Raw genomic sequence first — 22,270 nt, 5'->3', positions numbered from 1 at the left:
AACAACTTCACCAAAAGATGTATTTTTAAATTGTGAGTTCAGAGACACCAAAGTCCATGTTTCTATCTGCCCCCAAAGGGATTTCGCTCTTAAATACCATATAAGTGCAGCCCCAATGTTACCCTATGAGGGAGATAGGCCTTGCAACAGTGAAAGCTGAGTTTAGCAGTATTTCACTGTTAGGACATGTAAAACCCACCAGTACATGTCCCACTTTTAACATACACTGCACCCTGCCATGGGGCTACCTAGGGCCTACCTTAGGGGTGCCTTACATGTAGAAAAAGGAAAGGTTTAGGCCTGGCAAGTGGGTACACTTGCTAGGTCAAATTGGCACCTTAAAACTGCACACACAGACACTGCAGTGGCAGGTCTGAGCTATGTTTACAGGGCTACTTATTTGGGTGGCACAACCAGTGCTGCAGGCCCACTAGTAGCATTTGATTTACAAGCCCTGGGCACCTCTCGTGCCCTTTACTAGGGACTTACCAGTAAATCAAATATGCCAATCAGGGATAAGCCAATTACACAGCTACTTTACACAGGAGCAACTGCACTTAACACTGCTCAGCAGTGGTAAAGTGCCCACAGTACATAAAGCAGAGTCCAGCACACAGTCAAAACATGGGAAGCAGAGGCAAAAACGACAAGGGAGACCACGCCAATGGTCCCAGGTCTAACTTCAGCTATTAGTTATCCAACTAGCATATCACCCATTGTACAAGTCATGTCAGTATTGTACTTCCTAGCCACAGGGTCCTTCCAACATTCAGTGGCTCTGGCAGCTGGCATGTCCCAACCTATGTTCAGTCTGGTGTTGAAGGATGTCCTCTCAGAAATGCAACTACATCCAGTTTCCCCAACACCAGGATTTAGCCATGTGAAGGCTGACTTTTATGGTTTTGCATGCCTCCCACATGTGGTGGGGGCCATTGATGACACACATGTTGGCTTAGTCCCACCACAAGCCAATGAACAAGTATACCACAACAGAAAGAACTTCCATTTCATCAACGTGCTAGTTGTCTATTTGGCCAATCTCTCCATTTTGCAGGTCTATGCCCATTATCCAGGTTCAGCTCATGCTTCCTTCATAAGGCAGAACAGCACCATACCTCAGCTGATGTCACAACTGTACCCAGAGAGGGCCTGGCTGATTGATAAGTCACATCTGTCCTATTTGTGTGTGTGCAATGTCAGGTGCTACAATCATGAAGTGAGTGACTCATTGTTGCACATATGTCCCATTCATTAACAGGAGACTACGCATATCCAAACCATCCTTGGTTGTTGAGGCCACTTAGGCATCCAACAACTCCAGGGGAAGTTTGCTTAAGTAAGGCAAATGGAAGAACACAGTGGTTAGTGGAGAGGGCTTTTGGGCTCCCGAAGGCTAGATTTAGGTGTCTGGACCGGACAGGTGGAGCCTTCCTCTACTCACCCTGAAAGTGTGTCAGATCACTTTGGCTTGCTGCATGCTCCACAACATCGCCCTGCAGAGGAATATCCCATATATCCCAGACATGTCGGAGCCTGCAGTGCCACCGGGTGAGACTCATGAAATACCAAGTGAGGATGATAGTGGTGAAGAGGAAGGAGGTGACTAGCGGGAAGATCTCATCAATAGCTAATTTTCAGGAGTGTAAGTATGTCATGTGGTGTAATGACTGTGACTGTACTAAGAACTGTAGTTGTGAGCTTGTGTTTTGGAAACAACTAGGGAGCTGATATTTTGCAATATTCAGCCAAAGGGTGCTTGAAGAGTTAGTCTTTGACATATACCCACCTTGATGTAGCTACATTGTGTCAGTCTCACTGCAATGTAATCTCCTTTCCCGATGCTTGCTACGTGATTTGTGTAATATGTATGTTTTCAAGCCTATACTCCTTCTTTTGTCTTTGTACAAGTACCTTCACCATGACATCCTTATGTGGGCAGTTCAGAGTTGTAACATTGGCAGACATCTGATGTATTTCTGACATACGAAATGGACATGGATTGTTCCAGGTAATGTAGGTCACAGATTTAGGGTGTATGAGACCTGTGCCAAGGCAGTTTGAGCAATGTTTGGGTGGAAGGTCAGAAGTGCACATTGGGCTTGTTTATTGTGATGTGTTGGGCTGATTGCATCATGTGTGTGATCACGTGGGCATGAAATATGTTGGCATCAATTGCAAGCAAGGCATTCACCCTTCACATAGGCTAAACACTATACTTGTATGACCTGTATGTTGCTGTAGATGTGTTTCATCATTGCAGGCCATAGTGCCTGTGCCACAACATGTTTGTGTCATACCACCAGATGCATGGCCATTGGATTATGATGGGCCTGTGATCAGGGACTGTTGTACTGCTCTCTGTCTGTACCTTGGTTTATGTTATGTTGAATTTCTTTGGGGTGGTATGTGATAAGGCTCAAGCTGGTGACACCATCCAGTTTTCCATTTGCCTATTCTACAGGACAATGTCTGACATGGCCCCTCCTTCAGTGGTCTGGGGGCTGTACCTTAGTATGTGTACCTTAACACGATATGAGTCAGCCATTCTTGGCCATGACAGTCCAAACATTTCAACAGCCTATGTGCTGCAGACTGGAATAAAATGTTTGGTGTGACCAGACAGTTGTAGCAAAGTGTTTGTGTGTGTTGGTAGTAATCCTTAGCAGGATACTGTACCTGTAATATATCCCTACTTGCATTAGTATCTTGTGTTTTCCTCATTTGCTTCACATGATCTTACATCTCTACTTAGTAAAATGTGGAACAGCAGCTAGCAGACAATGACTTTGTGATAGGAGGATTTATTGAAAATTAGTGCATAAAATTAAATTGGGGCATGATGGAAAAGAAATGCGAAGGGTTCAGTCATTGTGGATGAAATCATTAGAGTAGATGCCACACCATTGGAAATCCAAAGTCCGGTGTACTCCTCCCACTGGTAATGGAAGGTGGTCAAAGAACATTCAACAGAGTGAATATGTGGCACACAAAGGAGGTCATTTTGGAAGAGGTCACTTGCTGGGTGTAGTGGGTGTCTTGCCATCAGCACCTCCTAGATTCTTTGCTGGATGTCACTGCTTGCATGAAGGGGGATTTGCTGCTACAGAGGCAGAGGTGTCTGGGGCAGGTTCTTCCCCTGAGAGGGCCTCCCTTCCAGTGGCTGCCACTGATAAAGGGCCTGGTGTAGATGTGCCAAAGGAAGGGGTAGTGTGTTGTTGTCGATTCCTGCTCAGGATGTGTTAATGTCCATCAGCAACCCTGTTAGGGAGGCCATGTTGGCATTGTGAGCCTCCTACTGTTCATGCATATCTCTAAGGATGTCCCTCTATAGCTGCTTGTTTTGCAGGAGTTCTGTAAGTACCTCGCCCATCATGCCTTGGGACTCCTAATAGACCCCCAAGATGTGGCTGACGGTGTCCTGGCTAGGAGCATCCTAAGTGTGCCTCCGTCCCATGTACCCTACTTTCACAGCCCTGTGCCTTTGGCACAGGAAGCACCCTCCTACTGCTTCCTGGCCTTCATTGTCAGAGATGTTGTACTGAGACTCAGGATCCTGGACTAGGAGGCACAAGATGGTTGCCACTGTCCTAGGGACACAGGTTGGGGGCAAAGGGGTGCATATGATGTGGAGGAAACCGAGCTGGGAGGTGATGTAGTGGCCACAGTAAGGCTCACTGTTGGTGTCTGACCAGTTAGTCCAGATGGGCCAGACCCGTCCTCCACATCCAGATGTCCAGGAGTATCATCGTCACTGAGGGCTTAATCCATGGTGGTAGTGGCACTCTCTTGTGTGGGCTCTGTGTAGGCAGTGACAACTCGACCTGTTGATGTGAAACATACAATGTTACTGGCTGTATTGTGACATCTACCTCCAAATGTTTACAGTGACATTTTGCAAAGACCTTGTACATAGTTGATTTGCAGGTTATACTATTGTGACAGGTACCCACACTGTTAGCTGTACTGAGCTGACATTTGTGAAGCATGCTAATTCCATTTAAGTCAAGCAGCTGCTGAAATGTGCAGATCATTAGCCCTTGGGAGGATGGCCGGAGAATGCCATCTTGCCACCAGTGCAGTCAAAACAGTAGCTAAGCAAGATATGTCTTTGGCAATTTTGAGGCCTAGTTGATTATATGCAGGTACACCCAGGACTTTGTTGTATATGTGATTGGAGTCATCATGTAGTCAGTGCATTGTGAATGTGTCTGCTATCAATACCATTCTGATTATGTATATTGAGGCCTTTGGGATCATTGTTTTGCACACTGGGTAAGGTGTCCTTTCTGTCCTCAAGAGTTTCATCTTGGGTTAGAAGGTCAAGATGGAACTAGGTAGCCAGACACATCTCAGTGTCGAGCATGATCTGTGCCTTGGTCCCTCCCAGGTGAATAAACTTCAATTGAGAGTTGGCAGACAAGTGTATTTGGACAAGTGACTGCTGGTCTGGTGTTTGGAGTTACTGAGACAGTGCCTCCTGGAAGTTGCAGTCATGTCACTCTCCATACTACACACACTTGACAGATGGTATCCTCTGCGGTTAGTGCACTTCAATTGAGATTTCATAATTAGATGGAACTGGGGAAGTGAACATTGTTTTTGTGTTTAGAGTTAGGGGCATAGGACCTATTGAGTTTTGCATCCCAGTCACTCCCTCTACTTCCCCCACCACACAAATGTTATGCTCCCAGATGAGTAAAGATCATTTGAGAGTTAAGACACGGGGAATTTGGGCATGAGAACACTGGGCTTGTGTTTGGAGTGGGAGAGACAGAGCCTCCTGGCCTTAGCTGTCATGTCACCTCTTTACTTCATACACTCAAGAACTGTCAACCTCACAGGGGAGAACACGTCATTTGTGAGTTCATAAAGAAGGGTATTTGGAGAACTAAACAGTGTCTCCTTTGAGTTGCAGTCAGATCACTCCCTCTACTACACACAGTATACAAATGATATCCTCCCAGCTGAGTACACTTCAATTGAGAGTTACCAAACAAAGGTATTTGGACACGCGGTCACTGGTCTGGTGGTTGGAGTTAGAGAAATAGTGCCTCCTGTGAGTTGCAGTCATGTCACTCTCGCTACTCCACAATACCTGACAAATGTAATCCCCCCAGGGGAGTAAACTTCATTTGAGAATTGACAATCAGTGGTATTTGGAGAAGTGAACACTAGTCTGGTGTGTGGAGTTACAGAAACAGGGCCTGCTGGGAGTTGCAGTCAGGTCACTCTTATTACCCCCCCCAATACTTCACGAATGTTACCCACCCAGGTGAGTAAACTTCATTTGAGAATTGACAAACAGTGGTCTTTGGACAAGTGGCCACTGGGCTGGTGTGTGGAGTTACTGAAACAGAGCCTCTTGGGAGTTGCAGTCATGTAACTTCCTGTATAAAGCACACTGTACAAATATCATCCTCCCACGTGAGTACATTTCAATTGAGAGTTCACAAACAATGGGATTTGGACAAGAGAACATCCGGCTGATGGTTGGTTTTACAGACATAGGGCCTTCCTGGCCTTATTAGTCATGTCATTCTCTTTACTTCCCACATTTGACAAGTGGTATCCTCCCTGCTGAGTAAACCTAAATTGTGAGTTGGCAGGCAGTGGTCTTTGGACATGTGACCACTGCACTGGTGTTTGGAGTTGCTGAAACAGTGCCTCCAGTGAGTTGCAGTTATGTCACTCCCTCTAGTACACACACTTGACCAATGTTCTTCCCTCAGGTGAGTACACTTTAATTGAGAGTTCACTAACAGATGTACTGGGGCATTTGACCACTGTGCTGGTGGTGGAGTTACAGAAACAAGGCCTGCTGGGAGTTGCAGTCATGTCACCCTCTCTAGTACACACACTATACAAATGTTATCTGTCCAGGAGAGTACACATCATGTGTGAGTTGCCACAACGTGGTCTTTGGAGAAAAGGATACTGGCTGGCTGAGTGGAGTAACAGTGCCTCCTGGTCTTAGGCAGACATGTCAGTCCCTGTACTACACACACTATACAAATGTTCTCCCCCCCAAGTGAGTATACATCATTTGTGACTTGACACACAGGGGTATATGAAGAAGGCAACACTGGGCCGGTGTTCGGAGTTGTAGACTAGTGCCTGCCGGAACTTGTAGTCATGTAAGTCCCTGTAGTATACACACTATACACACATGTTCTCCCCCCAGGTGAGTATTGTCAGTTGCCAAACAAGGGTCTTTGGACTGGTGGACACTGGGCTGGTGAGTGGAGTGACAGTAAAGGTGGCAAAAGGTGAGCCTTGAGCATGCATGACATAGTATTTTGGTGACATTTCTATTGTTGTGACTTACCACACTCCACTCCCCCACGTATTCGAGTCAAGCCCTTAGGATGCAGGATGGCCAAGACCTTCTCCTCCCAGGGAAAGAGATGTAATGGGGCACTGGGAGGGCCACCACCAGTCTTCTTGGCCTGCAGCTGGTGCCTGGAGACCAGGGGATGGACTTTGTTCCTGAGGTCGTTCCAGCTCTTCCTGATGTTCTCCTATGTGCGCAGGGTAGTGCCTACAGTATTGACTCTGCCGACTATCCTGTCACACATTTCTATTTTCCTACTGAGATGAGTGTTCTGGACTTGTGCTCCAAACAACTGTGGCTCTACACTTATGATTTCATCTACTCATCCTCAGAAAACCATGGATTTTTAGATCACATGGTGGAATTAAAAATAATAATAATTTGACAGTGACTTAATAAAAGGGGGGGAGTGCAAAAGGGTATGGCTAGACAAAAGTGTGTGCTGGGTGTGAAAGCAGATGGTGAGAAAAAAGTGCTGCCTAGTATCTGTGCTGCTGTGTTGAATAATTAGCTCTAGCTTCTGTGTGTTGTGTTGGTGATGCAGAAAATGGTGGTGCATAAAGGGGTGTTTTGTCTTTAGTGTCCTTTGCTGAAGTGTCCAGTGTGGGAATGCGTCTCAGCTGTGTTGTTTTAAAATTCATCCAATGTGTCATTGTGTATTACTTTGGTGACCAAAAACCACCGTCGTTGGGAAAGCCATTGGCTGACCGCCATGGATGCCTGCTATTGCGACTTTGGGCTTGTAATACGGTAAAAATGTAAATTGTAAATGTAAATTAGCACTTGTATAGCGCACTACTCACCCGTTAGGGTCTCAAGGCGCTGTAGTCATACCACTATGGAACCCCTCCTGGCTTTTTCCTTGTGAGGCGCCCACTCCTGAGCACCCCCAGGGTGAAGCCAGGCATCCAAGCGCTGTTGGGGCCGTTGTGGAGATTAAGCAAGCTATTGCCCAGAGTTGCAGAGTGGGACCCATGAATTAGATTAGGCACCGAGGCGAGAATTATCTGGTCAAGGGGAATTGAGCCCAAGACCTGCCGAAGCGGGACTTGAACCCTGGTCTTGAGCCAGATCTCTGCTTCAGGGTCTGCCGCTCTAACCAGTGAGCCACACTTCTCCATGACGGTCAGTGGTTGGTTGCTGCGCTGTTGGGGCTGGACGTCGGACCGCCTATTTCCGGGCCTCTGCACCTCTGCTGGTGTGCCTTTTGTTTAGCAGTCGGCAGTTCTGCCTGTATAACTCATAATACGGTGGTCCGAGAGATTGCCAACATGGTGGTCTTTTTAAGACCACCATCATGGCGGTCTGGAGATCCAACTGCTTAACTCGTAATGAGGCCCTGTGTCACAAATGTTTAGGAGGTAGATAACACGCTTCCACTAATAACATTGTTCTTTATTTCACCACAGGTCTGTCTGGCAGAGTACTTGGCCAGAGCTTGCAGACAGAGGAGACACCCACACCATCCCAAGACCAAGTCTTCGGGGATGACAACACTCCTGGCGATCTAGAAGAGGATGACGTTGCTGGCCCATCTGGTCAGCCCACACAGACATCAACTGTGATTGTCAATGGGCCCACAACAACACTCCCACCCCAGCTACAACTCATCAGCAAACATCATCTACCACAACCTGTGTACATAGCACAATAACCACCATTGTGTGCACTCCAGTCCTGGATCCTGATTTAACAATCACCACCCCAGTTTAAGAGGAGCCAGGAACCAGTAGGAGTGGATCCCTTGGGCCAAGGGCATATGCTTGTGGTGGGAGGAGTCGTTGGAGGGTAGATGTGGTCAAGCAGAGGGAGGCCACTGGGGACACTCATATCCAGGACATCATCAACCAAGTTTTGGGAGTCTACCAGGAGTCCCAAGGCGTGATGGTCCAGGTACTCACCAAACTGAGGGAGATGACGCAGCTGCATAGGGACATACACAATCAAATGGAGGCCCGTAACTCCAACAGGGGCTCACAAATAGCATTGCTGATGGGCATCCATACCCACCTGTGCAGGGCTTTCCCAACATCATCTACCTCTTCCTGTGGTCCACCTACATCTGGATCATCAACATCTGCTGCAGCCATATGAAGGGAGGCCCTGCCAGAGGAAGACACACCTTCAGACACCCCGGTCCCTGCAGCTGTGGCCACACTGCCCAGCTAGGGTGTCTACACAAATAACCAGGAGGTGAAGATGGCATGATCTCCACCACCAAGAATCCTCAAAACTAATTTTCTCCAGTGTGTGTTACACATTCACCCTGTGGATTATTTCTGGACACATCTACTTTCCTGTCAGCAACAGTATTTTGGACTTTAGACACCAAATAATGTGTCAGCTCCAACTATGGTTTCATTCACCATAATTGACTTCTTTACTTTTCATTTTTTCACATTTGTATTACCCCATTCATTTGTAAAGTATATATCACTGGTGTATTATTTGTACTTTTTCATATCTTGTAAAAATTTGGTCATTGAGAAAATATCGTGGTGTACAGTGCACAATTCTAATCGAGCCTAAAAGCACACTAACGCACCATACAGATGAAAAGTTCAAATAAAATATTTGTCAATGGTCATTCACATGTTCAGAGATATGACCCCTAATTTGTAGTGGTGGTGATGCAGTTAACAGTCTACATCACAGTATTTTTAGCCTCTAAAATGGCGGCTCTTGCGTATTGGACATTGTGGGGGTCATTCCTACCTCGGCGGTAAAAGGCACTTACTGCCGTGCAGAAGACCGCCATAACACCGCCGCGGCCGCGGTAAACCGCCACGGTCATTCTGAACCAGAACAGGCAAACCGCCAAAATCCAGACATCCACAAAAGTCCGCCACACCAAAGGGCAGCGAGAAACTGGCGATGACCAAACCTCCACCGTCACGCCAACAGAAATACGCCCACACTATCACGACACACGAATCCACGCGGCGGTCTTTAAACCGCGGTATTCTATTGGCGGTACACACCACCACGCTCGAAATACACACACTTGTACAAAACACTACCACATTGGACAAATCAAAATACACACACCTGATACACATACACACACCCCTCCCACACACTCAATACAATATAAAACACACACCCACATCACACACAAACCTCCACTCGTAGAGATTCGTGAACACGCACTGAGAAAAGACATCCGAGCACCCAGACGCCCAATTCACTGTCACCCAGCAATATTAGCACGCACTTCACACAACACAACAATACACATCACCACACTTAGCACCACACAATCCACCCTACACATCACCCACACCACCCCATGGCACCGCAAACTCACCCCAGGTTCTCTGATGATAAACTCAGGGTCATGGTGGAGGAAATTGTACGAGTAGAGCCACAGCTGTTCGGGACTCAGGTGCAGCACACCACCATTGCCAGGAAGATGGAGCTATGGAGCAGAATAGTGGACAGGGTCAACGCTGTGGGACAGCACCCAAGAAATCGGGACGACATCAGGAAGAGGTGGAACGACCTACGGGGGAAGGTGCGTTCCATGGTATCCAGGCACAACATCGCGGTGCAGCGGACTGGCGGCGGACCCCCACCTCCTTCCCCAGAATTTACAACATGGGAGGAGCAAGTCTTGAACATCCTGCATCCTGAGGGCCTCGCAGGAGTATCTGGAGGAATGGACTCTGGTAAGTCAAATCTTCACTACTTCATCCCCCCCACCCCACCAGCATGCCAACTCATACCCCCACCCTCATCCCCACCCCCATCACACCTACTCCTTGCAAATGTCTCACCCTCACAACCCACCCATCCCAACACCAAGTCCTGCATGCGACCACAAAGCATGGACACCCATCACCTAAGCATGCCCACTGCACATACCCATCCCCCCCCCAAACCACCGTCACAAAAGCCCCCACACAGGAATGCAAGCACAAGGGTACACGGGCACCCACCCATTGCACGCTATGGCACACACATCATACATTTATACCCCTGCAGGACCCGAACACCACGTCACCGCGCAGGAGGGTCCACAAATGTCCACTCCACCCCCAGAAGAGGCCCACAGTGATGACAGCAACTCTGTCGACCTGGATCTAGATGACCAGCCCGGCCCATCGGGGACCTCTGGACAGTCGGTTCCCCTCAGACAGCCACAGTCCACAGCAGACCTTCCCCCCTCTGGGAACGCCAGCACAGCACCCACCCAGCGGGCCCATATCTCTGTCCCCAGGACACGTCAATCAGCGGTGTGTCCACCCCTACAGGGCACCCAGTTTCACCCACCACCCCAATAACAACAGGGACCTGGGGGCAGTGGTAGTGGGCACACAGTCCAGGGGACAGAGGCACAGGGAAACAGGGGAACTGGGACGGCTGCTGTGCGACGGGGGGACAGGTCAAGGGAACCAACTCTCCACGAGGCCCTCTCCTCCATCATGGGAGCATACCACCACTCCCAGGAGGCGATGGCAACGGTCCTGGCAAGGTTTCAGGAGATCCAGCTTCTGCAGGAGCAACAGTATATGGGGTTCAGGGAAGAACTAAGAAACATCAGTACCGCCATGGGCACCATCGTAGTGGCTCTGAATCAGGTAGTCACCACATTGCGGGACACTGTTGCACCACAAAGGGCCCCTGACACTAGCATGGACCAAGAACTGCCTACCACCTCCGCCTGCGCTAGTGGACAGGAGGCCCTGACACAAGACCAACAGGCCACCAGAACCCCACCCCCTGCAGAAGGAGAACCACCCGCAAGCGGGCACTGAGATCCAGGAAGAAGACAGAGTAAGAGGCCAAGACCCCCGCCAGCAAAGGATACCTCCCTGATTGTCATCCCACTGTCCCACATTGACACCCTGTCCAACCTTACACTGCCCCTGCTCCACTTTCCACAGGCATCTGGACAATGCACCTGTGATACTGATAGTCTGGACTCTGCCATGGACAATCCTCCACCATCACACCTCAACGATTTGCAACCACCCACCAATTTAGAGCACTGTAATAAACACACTTATTGCATAAAACAATCTGGAGTCTGGCTGTGATTTTGTACAAATGTATTAGTCATTACCGTGCCAAATGGCATATTCACATTGTGATGCCAACATACCAATGTCACACAGCTGTAGTCCATGGGGAAATAAAGCAGATGTCACGCAGTGGGGCCCACATCTCTGAAATCGGAAGGGAAAGTCACAACTCAGTTACCATTCACTGGGGGAAAAGGACAGACAGTAGAGAGGTAGTAGGGTTTAAGTAGATGTAATATGCCGGTGTGGATTCTTACCTGTGTGTCATTGAAAATACTGCTGTATTACTGTGTTCCTGTTCTCTATGTCGTCCTCTTCGGCTTCCTCATCTTCACTCTCCACAGGCTCCACAGCTGCTACAACACCACCATGTGGATCATCCTCCTGCAGAAAAGGCACCTGGCGTCGCAAAGCCAGGTTGTGAAGCATACAGCAGGCCACGATGATCTGGCACACTTTCTTCGGTGAGTACATTAGTGATCCACCAGTCATATGGAGGCACTTAAACCTGGCCTTCAGGAGGCCGAAGGTCCTCTCGATCACCCTCCTAGTTCTCCCATGGGCCTCATTGTAGCGTTCCTCTGCCCTTGTCCTGGGATTCCTCACTGGGGTCAGTAGCCAGGACAGGTTGGGGTAACCAGAGTCTCCTAATAGCCACACACAGTGCCTCTGGAGTTGACCCATCACGTAAGGGATGCTGCTATTCCGCATGATGTACGCGTCATGCACTGACCCAGGGAACTTGGCATTAACATGGGAGATGTACTGGTCAGCCAAACAGACCATCTGGACATTCATGGAATGATAACTCTTCATGTTCCTGTACACCTGTTCACTCCTGCTGGGGGGGACCAAAGCAACATGTGTCCCATCAATGGCACCAATGATGTTGGGAATATGTCCAAGGGCATAGAAATCACCCTTCACTGTAGGCAAATCCCCCACCTCAGGGAACACGATGTAGCTCCGCATGTGTTTGAGCAGGGCAGACAACACTCTGGACAACACCTTGGAAAACATGGGCTGGGACATCCCTGATGATATGGCCACTGTTGTTTGAAATGACCCACTTGCTAGGAAATGGAGTACTGACAGCACCTGCACTAGAGGGGGGATCCCTGTGGGTTGGCGGATTGGTGACATCAGGTCTGGCTCCAACTGGGAACATAGTTCCTGTATAGTGGCTCGGTCAAGCCTGTATGTCAGTATGACATGTCTTTCCTCCATTGTCGACAGGTCCACCAGCGGTCTGTACACGGGAAGATTTCTCCATCTCCTTGCATGTCCCAGCGGACGGTGCCTATGAAGGACAACAGCGAGCACAGAGTCAAACAACCCACAGGTACGTAACCACAGATTGCACATAACACGATTTCCAATGCATTGAATGGCTTGTATGAGTGTCGATGCAAGGCCTAGGTATGGGTGACGCAGTAGAAAATAAGGCATGTGGGCCCTTGAAATGGCGGCTGCCTGACCTGTGAAGTGCGACAATGGGATGTACGCACCGCCGCGGGCGTGACCGCCATTTTCTATCTGCTTAATCACTCGATACCTGATCTTCAACAGGAGAGGACCTACACTGCAAGTGCTGCTGTGACCACGGTCTGGAAGAGACAATGGCTTATGCGACTGGGGAAAGGGCCCCTGCCTTCACTGCTCAGGAGTTGGAGAAACTCGTGGATGGGGTCCTCCCCCAGTACGCGCTACTCTACGGTCCTCCAGACCAACAGGTAAGTACACTGGGACCATGCTTTGTGGCCAAAGCCTGTGTTGAGTGGGGTGGATGAAAAATGGTGGGGAGGGGAGCGAGTGAGGCATGCATCAAACGACGGATGAGAGCATGTGCCACATGGCAAGGGTGGGGATGGGGGGGGGCACTCACATCGAGCATGCAGAAGGTGATGATTATTCTTCTCTCCCTGTACATGTCACATAGGTCAGCGCCCACCAGAAAATCGCTATTTGGCGTGCCATCGCCAAGGACGTCCGGACCCTGGGGGTCCACCAGAGACGGGCCACCCACTGCAGGAAGAGATGGGAGGACATCCGACGCTGGAGCAGGAAGACAGCGGAGGCTCAGCTGGGGATGGCCTCCCAATGTGGGAGGGGTGGCAGTCGTACTTTGACCCCCCTGATGTCCCGGATCCTGGCGGTGGCCTACCCCGATTTGGATGTGCGCGTGAGGACATCACAGCAGACACAAGGGGGTGAGTACACTCAAATCCTGGAGACTTTGCGCGCAGTGGAGGCGTCTGGGTGGGGGAGGAGGGCTGTGGGTATCCCTAGGCCAGGGCGATATCTGTAGGCTAGGCCCCTCCGTAAGGCATTGCCCTGTGCCCCCGCCCCCCACCTCTGTAGGGTGCCAAGTGCAGCTATTCATTGCCCTGTGTCATGTATGTAAGCAGAGGTCGCCCATAGGCTTGTAGGCCATGTCCCACGGATTGCGTAGTCGACCCCAAGTGTGCGGCGTAGTGCAGGGGGCTTCTGTGTCTGTCCTGTCCGCCAACGGTGTCGCCAATGCATGCACTCAACATGTCTTTATTTTTCCCCACCCCCCTTTTTTTTTTGTCTTCCTGTTCATTTGTGCATTAGCATCATCAGGCGGAGGAGAAGTGGCATCGGAGCACGAGGGAGCTGCATCTCACATGGCCATGGTGGGCCATGCAACTGACTCGGATTTTACCACTGAAACGGAGGGCGAGGGGAGCTCCACAGCGGGGACTCGTGCGGATGTCAGTGACAGCGACTCGTCCTCTGAAGGGAGTTCCCTTGTGGTGGCGGCAACATCCATGCCCCCCGCTACAATAGGTACAGCCTACACCCAGCGCACCAGCACCGCCCTCCCAGCAGCCCCTCAGCGTTTGCCCCGTGCTCGCTCACCCCGGAAGGTGGGCATCTCCTTCGCCCCAGGCACCTCAGGCCCTGCCCCTGTCACCCCTGCTGCCCTCAGTGAGGAGGTCATTGACCTCCTGAGGACGATAATTGTTGGGCAGTCTACCCTTTTGAATGCCATCCAGGGTGTAGAAAGGGAGGTGTACCAGAGTAATGCATACCTGGAGGGCATTCATTTGGGTCAGGCTGCCCATCAGCGATCGTTCAACACTCTGGCCTCAGGACTGATGGCAGCAATTGTCCCTGTCTCTAGCCTCCCCCCTCCAACTTCCTCCACCCATACTCAATCCCCTGTACCTCTGCCTATCCCAGACACACCATCAGACCAGCCTGCACACACCTCAACACCCAAGGGAAGATCATCCAGACATAAGCACCACACATCACACAAGCATTCACACAAGCAACATCCACATGCAGACATACCAACACCCACTGCCTCCACTGTGTCCCCTCCTCCTCATCTCCCTCCTCCCTCCCTGTCACGTCTCCACTCACACCTGCATGCACAACATCTTCAGCCACTACGTCCATCACCAGCACACCCACCAGAACCACCTGCATACGTGCAGTCACCACCCCCACTACCATTCACACGTCCCCTGTATCCTCTCCCAGTGTGTCTGTCACCCCCTCTTCCAAGCTACACAAACGCAGGCAGCCACCCACCCAACAGCCATCCACCTCACTACAGCCTGTTGGTCATGGTGGGGTTGCTCAAGTGTTGGGTGACCTCTTTGGGTAAGCTAGGTGTTGCCCTAGAAAAGTTAGGAGTAGGGGAGGTGGGGAGGTGGGCACCTCACTACCCAAGTTGGCAGAGAGAGAGGAGGAAGACCCTCTAGAGGGAAGTTTCAGTTTGAGATGGGTCCTTTCACTGTTGGGATGGCTTCACTACCCAGAGGGAGTGACCATGACAGGAGGATGTAAGGCAGAGTAGGCCCTGCAAAGGGACAGCCAGTTTTCTTCACTGTCTTCCTCGCCTAACAAGCCAGGAAGACTCTCCCAGGGTTGGGCTGAGTCTCCTGGGCGTGAGGGCTGGGGGGGGGGGGGCTTGTGTGAGAAAACAGGGCTGATTGCAGAGGCCCCCTAACTTTTAGCCCCCATTTTCCACTTTATGCTGGTGTTTTCCTGACTCTGATGGTGCCCTGGGTACTGCTAACCAGTCCCAGGGCCTGTGCTCTGTGTAACATCAATATGCAAATTAGGCTAATTATAATTGGCTAAGTTAACCTACCTATAAGTCCCTAGTATATGGTAGGGCATGTAGGTTTAGGGACCACAGCATAGGTAGTGCACCCATAGGTGCACTGCTGAGGTGCCCAGTGTCATTTTAAAGGCAGGCCTGCCTTGCTGGCTGCTTTTAAATTAAAGTTACATGCAAATTCGACTTTGGAATTAAAAGTAGTTCCAAAGTCTTAAACTACCTTATTTTTACATATAAGTCACCCCTAAGGTGTGCCCTATGTGCCCCTAGGGCTGGGTGCCATGTAACTATAAGCAGGGACTTTATAAAAATAGTTTTATGAGCCCTGGTGAGGTAAAAACAGCCAAATTCGTTTTTCCCTCATTGTAGTAAATGGCCTTCATAGGCTAGAATGGGAAGACTTTGTTTTAAATTTTAAAGTCTCCTTAAAAGATGCATACCAAGAATTTGGTATCAAATTAATTGTTGTAATAAATCCCACAACTTCCAGTTGTGGGATTTAATATAACTAGTTCAGGTAAAAAGTTTTAGACTTTACCTAAAAAGTTGCCAATTTCAGCCCTGCATTGTTTTTGCTGCTGTGCTCTGATTGGCCAGCCTGCAGCAGCTTAGCCACGCTGCCTTGATGAGGTGTGAAGTGGCCTGGCTTCACACAAAGGAATGTGCTTGTGGGAGAGAATCTCCCCTCAGCAGATGGTGAGGCAGGAAGGGGGATGGCTGCCAAACTGGTCTTCAAAGGCAGAGAAAGACATTTGGAGCAACCAGCAACACCCCCACATCCTGCAACCCCAGACAACTAGGTGCCCCCTTGATTTGATTAGGAGAGGGCAGGAGAGGGGTGTGTTTATGATTTTTAGCCACACCAGTGGGTGGGCTCAGCCAGATGTAACCTCCAAAAATCAGATTCAGCCATGTTGGATTTTTAGAGAATGTTGCCTTCTGGGATGGATTTTTGCCACACTTCCCAGGAAGTGGTCATCACAGGGGGACGACCCTGTACCTGATTGGAGAACCAGGACCCCCCTGCTTTTCACCCAGGAGCAAGGATAAAACTGGCAGACCTGCACCCACACCTCAGATCCCCACCAGATTTCAACAAGAAAAGAACTAAAGGAGAAGAAGGACTGCCCTGCTGGACCCCTGGCCTGCACCTGGAACTGCACTCAGAAGGACTGCACCAGCTGCACACTTGGGCTTCACCACAAGAAGGACTTTGCCTGGCTTCAACTGGTTCAAGGAGGGACTCCCTGTTTGCTACAGGTGAAAAATTGCTATCCAGAGTCCCCTGCACCAACTCCTGAAGAAAGTGACCAGCTGACCACTGTCCAGTGGCCAAAAAGGAGTTTGCGCCAGGTGCATTCTGGGAGTGGTAGTCCGCACCCCCCAAGGACCATCTCAGAACTTCTGGACCCTTGGGGTGAGCTGTGGACCCCAAAAGAACCTTAAAAGAACATCTGGGTGAAGCCCCAGAAGTTTGGAGAAGATTTGAGAATTTTTGTAAAAAAGCTCCATAGAGGGACCGACCCGCCGCGGAAATTCTAGCCGGCTTGCCTCAACCGCGACCCGGCCTGATTTGGTGGTTCGTCCCGGTAAAGAAAAATCTCAGAAAAAGAGACTAAGTCCGAAGGTAAAAAGTTGACCGGGACCTCCCAGCCATCGTATCCGAGAAGGGCTCCATGGACGTCGGATGAAGATCCAGGTTTACCCCGGTCAAAGGATTTTCACCTCGAAAAAACGACTAAGTCCGAAGGTAAAAATCTCCACCGAGGAATCCAGCATCGCGTATCCGGAGAAGGGCTCCAGGAGGTCGGATAGGACTGGCAGGTTCGTCCCGCTGAAGAAAATCTTCAAAATAAAGACTAAGTCAGAAGGTAACTTTTTAACCGAGGCCTCCCGCAACCTGTAGCCGAGCAGGGCTCCATCGCGGTCAGCCTGAAACTTTGACTTTGCCCCAGTCGAGGTGCAACCAGATGACCCGATTGGCGCTTTTTGTTTCTAAGCGCTAGAAAAATAATAATTCTTTAAAAATTCATATCTCCGGTTTCCTTTATCCGATTTTATTCGTTTTGTTGTCATTTTAAAGATAAAAATATAAAATATTTTTATTAATTGGTTTTGGATTTTTAAACTGTTTCCTGTGTTTTATTTAATTACTGTTTTGTGATATTTGAATGCTTTACACACTGTCTCCTAAGTTAAGCCTTGACGCTCGTTGCCAAGCTACCAAGGGTTGAGCTGGGGTTAATTTACTGAGACCTAACTGGACCTAAGTGGAGGTTAGTGGCTTGTTGCTAGGTGTAGGTACCTACCTGCCCTTACCAATAACCCATTTTCCAACAGGCCCTTAGTCGGGGGCATCAGCACGTTGGAAGCAATCTTAACCAGTAAGAGAAGAGGGCAGGGTGAATTTACACCGGTTCGGACAGATGCTCTCTAGGAACTTAGCAACTGAAAAGACAATAAAGGTATCAGCCTTGCAGATTCTCAGAGCAACCTTTTATTTATTGTCTAATGTTTTTGATAGTTATATTTTAGTCTGAAATATTTTTTTTGTTCTTTTATTGTTTAATTTAGTGTTTTAGCTCTAATGCTTATTTTCAACTTTGTTTTTCTTGAACTTGTAATTTTCAAATTTCTGTGGCTTGGTTTTCTTTTTCCCTTCCTTGGTTTTGTCTGGTTGGAATGCAGATACCTATATTTTGGAGACATACTCTTATGGCATTAGTTTATTTAATTTGCTTAATATATTAGGTTGTTTTAGTTGTGTTAAAGTTAAGTTTGTTTTTAGTCTTATTTACTAGTTGAATAAAATATTCTTTAGATGTGTTGAAATCTTGCCTTGAGCTTCAATCTGGCAACGTTACGCTTTCCTACATTGGTGGCCTTTTTGAAGCATTTTCTGCATGTTTTTTGTGCCCTTTTTTTCCTTATTAATTGTTAAGTTTAATTTTATTCTTTTTTTGGTGAGAAGTTTGTATTTTTTGTACCATTTATGCTAAACACTAAGTAGTCGTTGCTTTTTTTATTGATATTTGTGTATTGCATATAAACCTTTATATGTTGAAATTTAGTGCTTATGTCATTTAACACATTTTTTAAATTAATTTTAACAATATTTTCTGCCATTTGATATGTTTGTGTTGATGTTTTTGTTCTGTTTCATTAGATGTAATGTATTAACAATGCTTTGTGTTTCCTTCTCTTTGTTATTAATATTATTATATTTTAGATATTTTTTCGGTAATACTTTTGTTGTCGACATATCTGTTTGGTTATCAAGTATAAGGTTACGATATTACAGTTTTCTGTATTTTGTTTCGAAAATATTTTAGCATTCCAATGTTGTTTTTCACGATATTATGTCATAGATGTCTTTAAGTAAATGTAACATACTCCTTCAGAAGGGCTAAAATTCCAGGTAGTGTTTAAAAAGCTGATATTTGGAAACTAAAGGAAGGAGGGATCTAAATGTGTGTGTTTATTAATGCACTGTAATAATGACAATTCACTGCTGGACATTATTGAGTTTACATGTAGAAACAATGGGAGATACCCTTAGCTTCAGCTTTTCAGTTCCTGGGTGGGAGAGTTTATTAAGTTTACAAATACACTCAGCATCAGCTCTAAATCAGAAGGTTACCATCATCTCTAATATTGACTTACTTCGCTAACATCAAATTCATATATTCTTGATTGAATCCTTGTACATAATGATAAGCTGATGCTATGGTATAACATACATGTACCTTTTAACAACACAGGTCCCTCTTTATATTATACTAGCAAATGTGTATCCATTCTTGGGTAATTAGCATTTCAACATATTTGTATATCTCTGCCTCACTTAATCTCTGAGGGCCTCATTTACAAGAATCTGATGCATTGGCCCAATGCATCAGATTTCTTGTGCCACCCTCGACCCCCTAACAATGCCATGGATGCGCTGTATTTACAATACGGAGCTCCATGGTGCACGTTTTCACAGATGCGTCAAAAATTCTGACGCAACTGTAGGGCTAAACTCTAGCAAAAAAATGACACTACTCTAGCAAAGCGAGGAGACCCCCATTGAGAAAAGCCCAGCATCAATTTTATGCTTGCTCTGAGCGGATCGTAACATTCTGACGCAGTGACATCGTAGAATGACACAGTGAAATGTTGCACATTTTACTGCGTCATTTCTGCACGGCTTCTCCCGTGGGACCCAATGCAGCAGTTTGTAAATGTGGAGTAGTGTAGAGCAGTGCTCGTACCACGGTTACATTAAAAAAATGATGGAACAGTGGCGCAAAGGCTTTGTAAATGAGACAATGGATTTCACAGGTGGATTTAGTCTTCTTGAAACTTCACAATGAAACCCAGTGTTTCCATAACAGAAAACGTTTGCATTAACATCTTTGTCACAATCCCTAATCCTCCTCCTCTCATGCCGACTTTCATTACATTTTCAACCACCTTCCAATTACATAACTTTTCTCTACTCTCTTCACTCTGTGAAGGAAAATACAGATTTGCAATTACATATGTTTCCAGAATTCTGTATTCTTATCCAGCCACAAATGACGTAGAAACTTGGATCTTAAAACCCAGGCGAAATTAACCACTAAACTTCTTAATGGTATGTTCCAGCTAACTGTCAGCGGCAAGATCTGGAAAGGGAGTAGATTTTACCCAGAACATTTGATGTATGAATGAGACAACAGTGAGGGGAAGGTAAATGACTGAAATCCCACAAATATATTATGAATTATTTCAACACCAGCATACAAACATCCAAAACATAAAGGGCCAAATCGCGGAAAAGGTGATATTTGGTAATTACTACTAGGGGAAACGTATCCATTAATGGAGGAGCGCACACTGCAGAGTTGTTTAATTACCAATGTTGGGTTACACTGGGAGATAATTACTGCTAATGTTTATTGTATCACCGCTACCTTAGCCAGATCTCACTGCAACCACAGGCAGATTATGCAAATGTTATGCACTGGTTTGTGTTTGCTTAAAACTCTATTAAATTAATGTGGAATGTTTTTGTACTTTAGGGCAGTTTCCCTGAACCTTAAATTTAAATCTATTTTAGCAGAGGCAGTTTTATCATCCACTACTATATTTTACTTCCCTTTTTTAATTGCTAGTCCTTCCAAAAAGCACATTAAGCACTTAAGCATTAAGGTCACTATCCAGCTGGTTGCCATATTGGAACTGTTTAAGGAAATTTCACATTCACTGAAGTAAGTCAGCATCCGGCACAGAGAACAGATGCCATTTTGATTGAAAATTATTACTCTGGAGTCAGAAATAGTATATATGCAACTGGGGCAAGTGAAGAAACCACCAACTGAATGAAAGATTGTGGCATGCCCACGTAAAATAGCCTCCAAGTGGTTACCCGTTCAGAGGTTACACCCACGCAAGGATGACTGAAACAATAGGGAAACAATTAAAACACCCACTCCCCAAAGGACAGAGCTTAACAGAAGACATCCCTTTCATGAGAGAGGAGTGGTTATAGTCACCAGGCTGAAGCAAGCCTACATAATAGAGAAAAATAAGCCAAATTGCCTACTGAGAGGGATGACCAGTGGATAGGCAGTCACTCACTGAACACCATGGATTGACATATTGTGTGAATGATTCCCATAATAAGAATCACACCAAGTGAGCAACTTTAGAAATTCAGGTCTAAAGGTTTGCTGAGTAAAATGGTGATCACTGGAGAGCACACAAGACTGTGGGCTGTATTGGTGGGGGTCCCCGGCAATGAGCCTTCACCATCCTCTTGGTATGGTTGGGGTGCCCTCTTTTCCATGTTCCCCCTGCCCACAAATACAGTGTGCAACATTTGCCGTGGTGCTGAAATCAAGGGGGTGCCATGTGACATCCCTTCCAAATTTCTTAGAGTAGTCCCTCACTTGAACACTCCTCAGATCACATTTTTTTGATCTAGTCTCCCTACAACTCCCTGTAAACAAGAACTAAGTTGCTGGATTTTCCTTTGGGAGTCTGAGACCCAATTGCACCCAATCTACACAGCACACACAAACTCCTACCTTACTGAAAAGGGATGGGGACCCAGGCCAATATTACTTTTTTCATTTTTATACTACACTAGTTTAGGAATTGTACCTCTTTCATGTTTTGGCTTCAATAATACCTTAGTGCCGGTAAAAATATTTTCACACAAACTTCTTCTTCTTTGACAAACTTAACTTTGTAGGACTTAATTCCCTGCCCTTCTTCCTAGTTAAGAATCCAGTTTCTGACACCCCCATCTGTGTTGTAGATCTCATTTGTCACACTCCTGAAAGGAACGAATAGAGAAGTACATATTTACAATCCCACTCCTAACTTAGAGGTGGAATTACAGATTTAGAACTGGTATGCATGTCTCTTAAAGCCCTACATGGCAGTGCATGGGTGACATACAGATGTAGGAAGTGTAGCCCGAAGATATAATCAGGTCTTAGGTGTCAAGACAACATGGTTAATGTGAGTCAATGCATAACAGAGCAGATGCCAGTGCTGGGCCAAAACTACGAGTGCAGACAATGTGCTGCCACTCTGACCTGGACATTCCAGGGACATCCTAAGGATTTTGTGGGCTGTTCTGCTTTGTTTCAAACTAAGAGGGAATTAACCTAAAGAATTCAAAAAGGTGCACTCAGCCTGAGTAATAAATGTATTAAGGCACTTCCAAGGGTTCATACATATCTATACAAAAATATTAACGTGAGCATTTAATTTGAATGCAGCAAAACATGTGCAGCTATTAAAATAATCACAACAGTTGAATAATAATCTGAGAAAATGCAA

The sequence above is a fragment of the Pleurodeles waltl genome, chromosome 10, assembly GCF_031143425.1.
Source record: "Pleurodeles waltl isolate 20211129_DDA chromosome 10, aPleWal1.hap1.20221129, whole genome shotgun sequence".
Lineage (NCBI taxonomy): Eukaryota > Metazoa > Chordata > Amphibia > Caudata > Salamandridae > Pleurodeles > Pleurodeles waltl.
Note: the sequence above shows the minus strand (reverse complement) of the source record.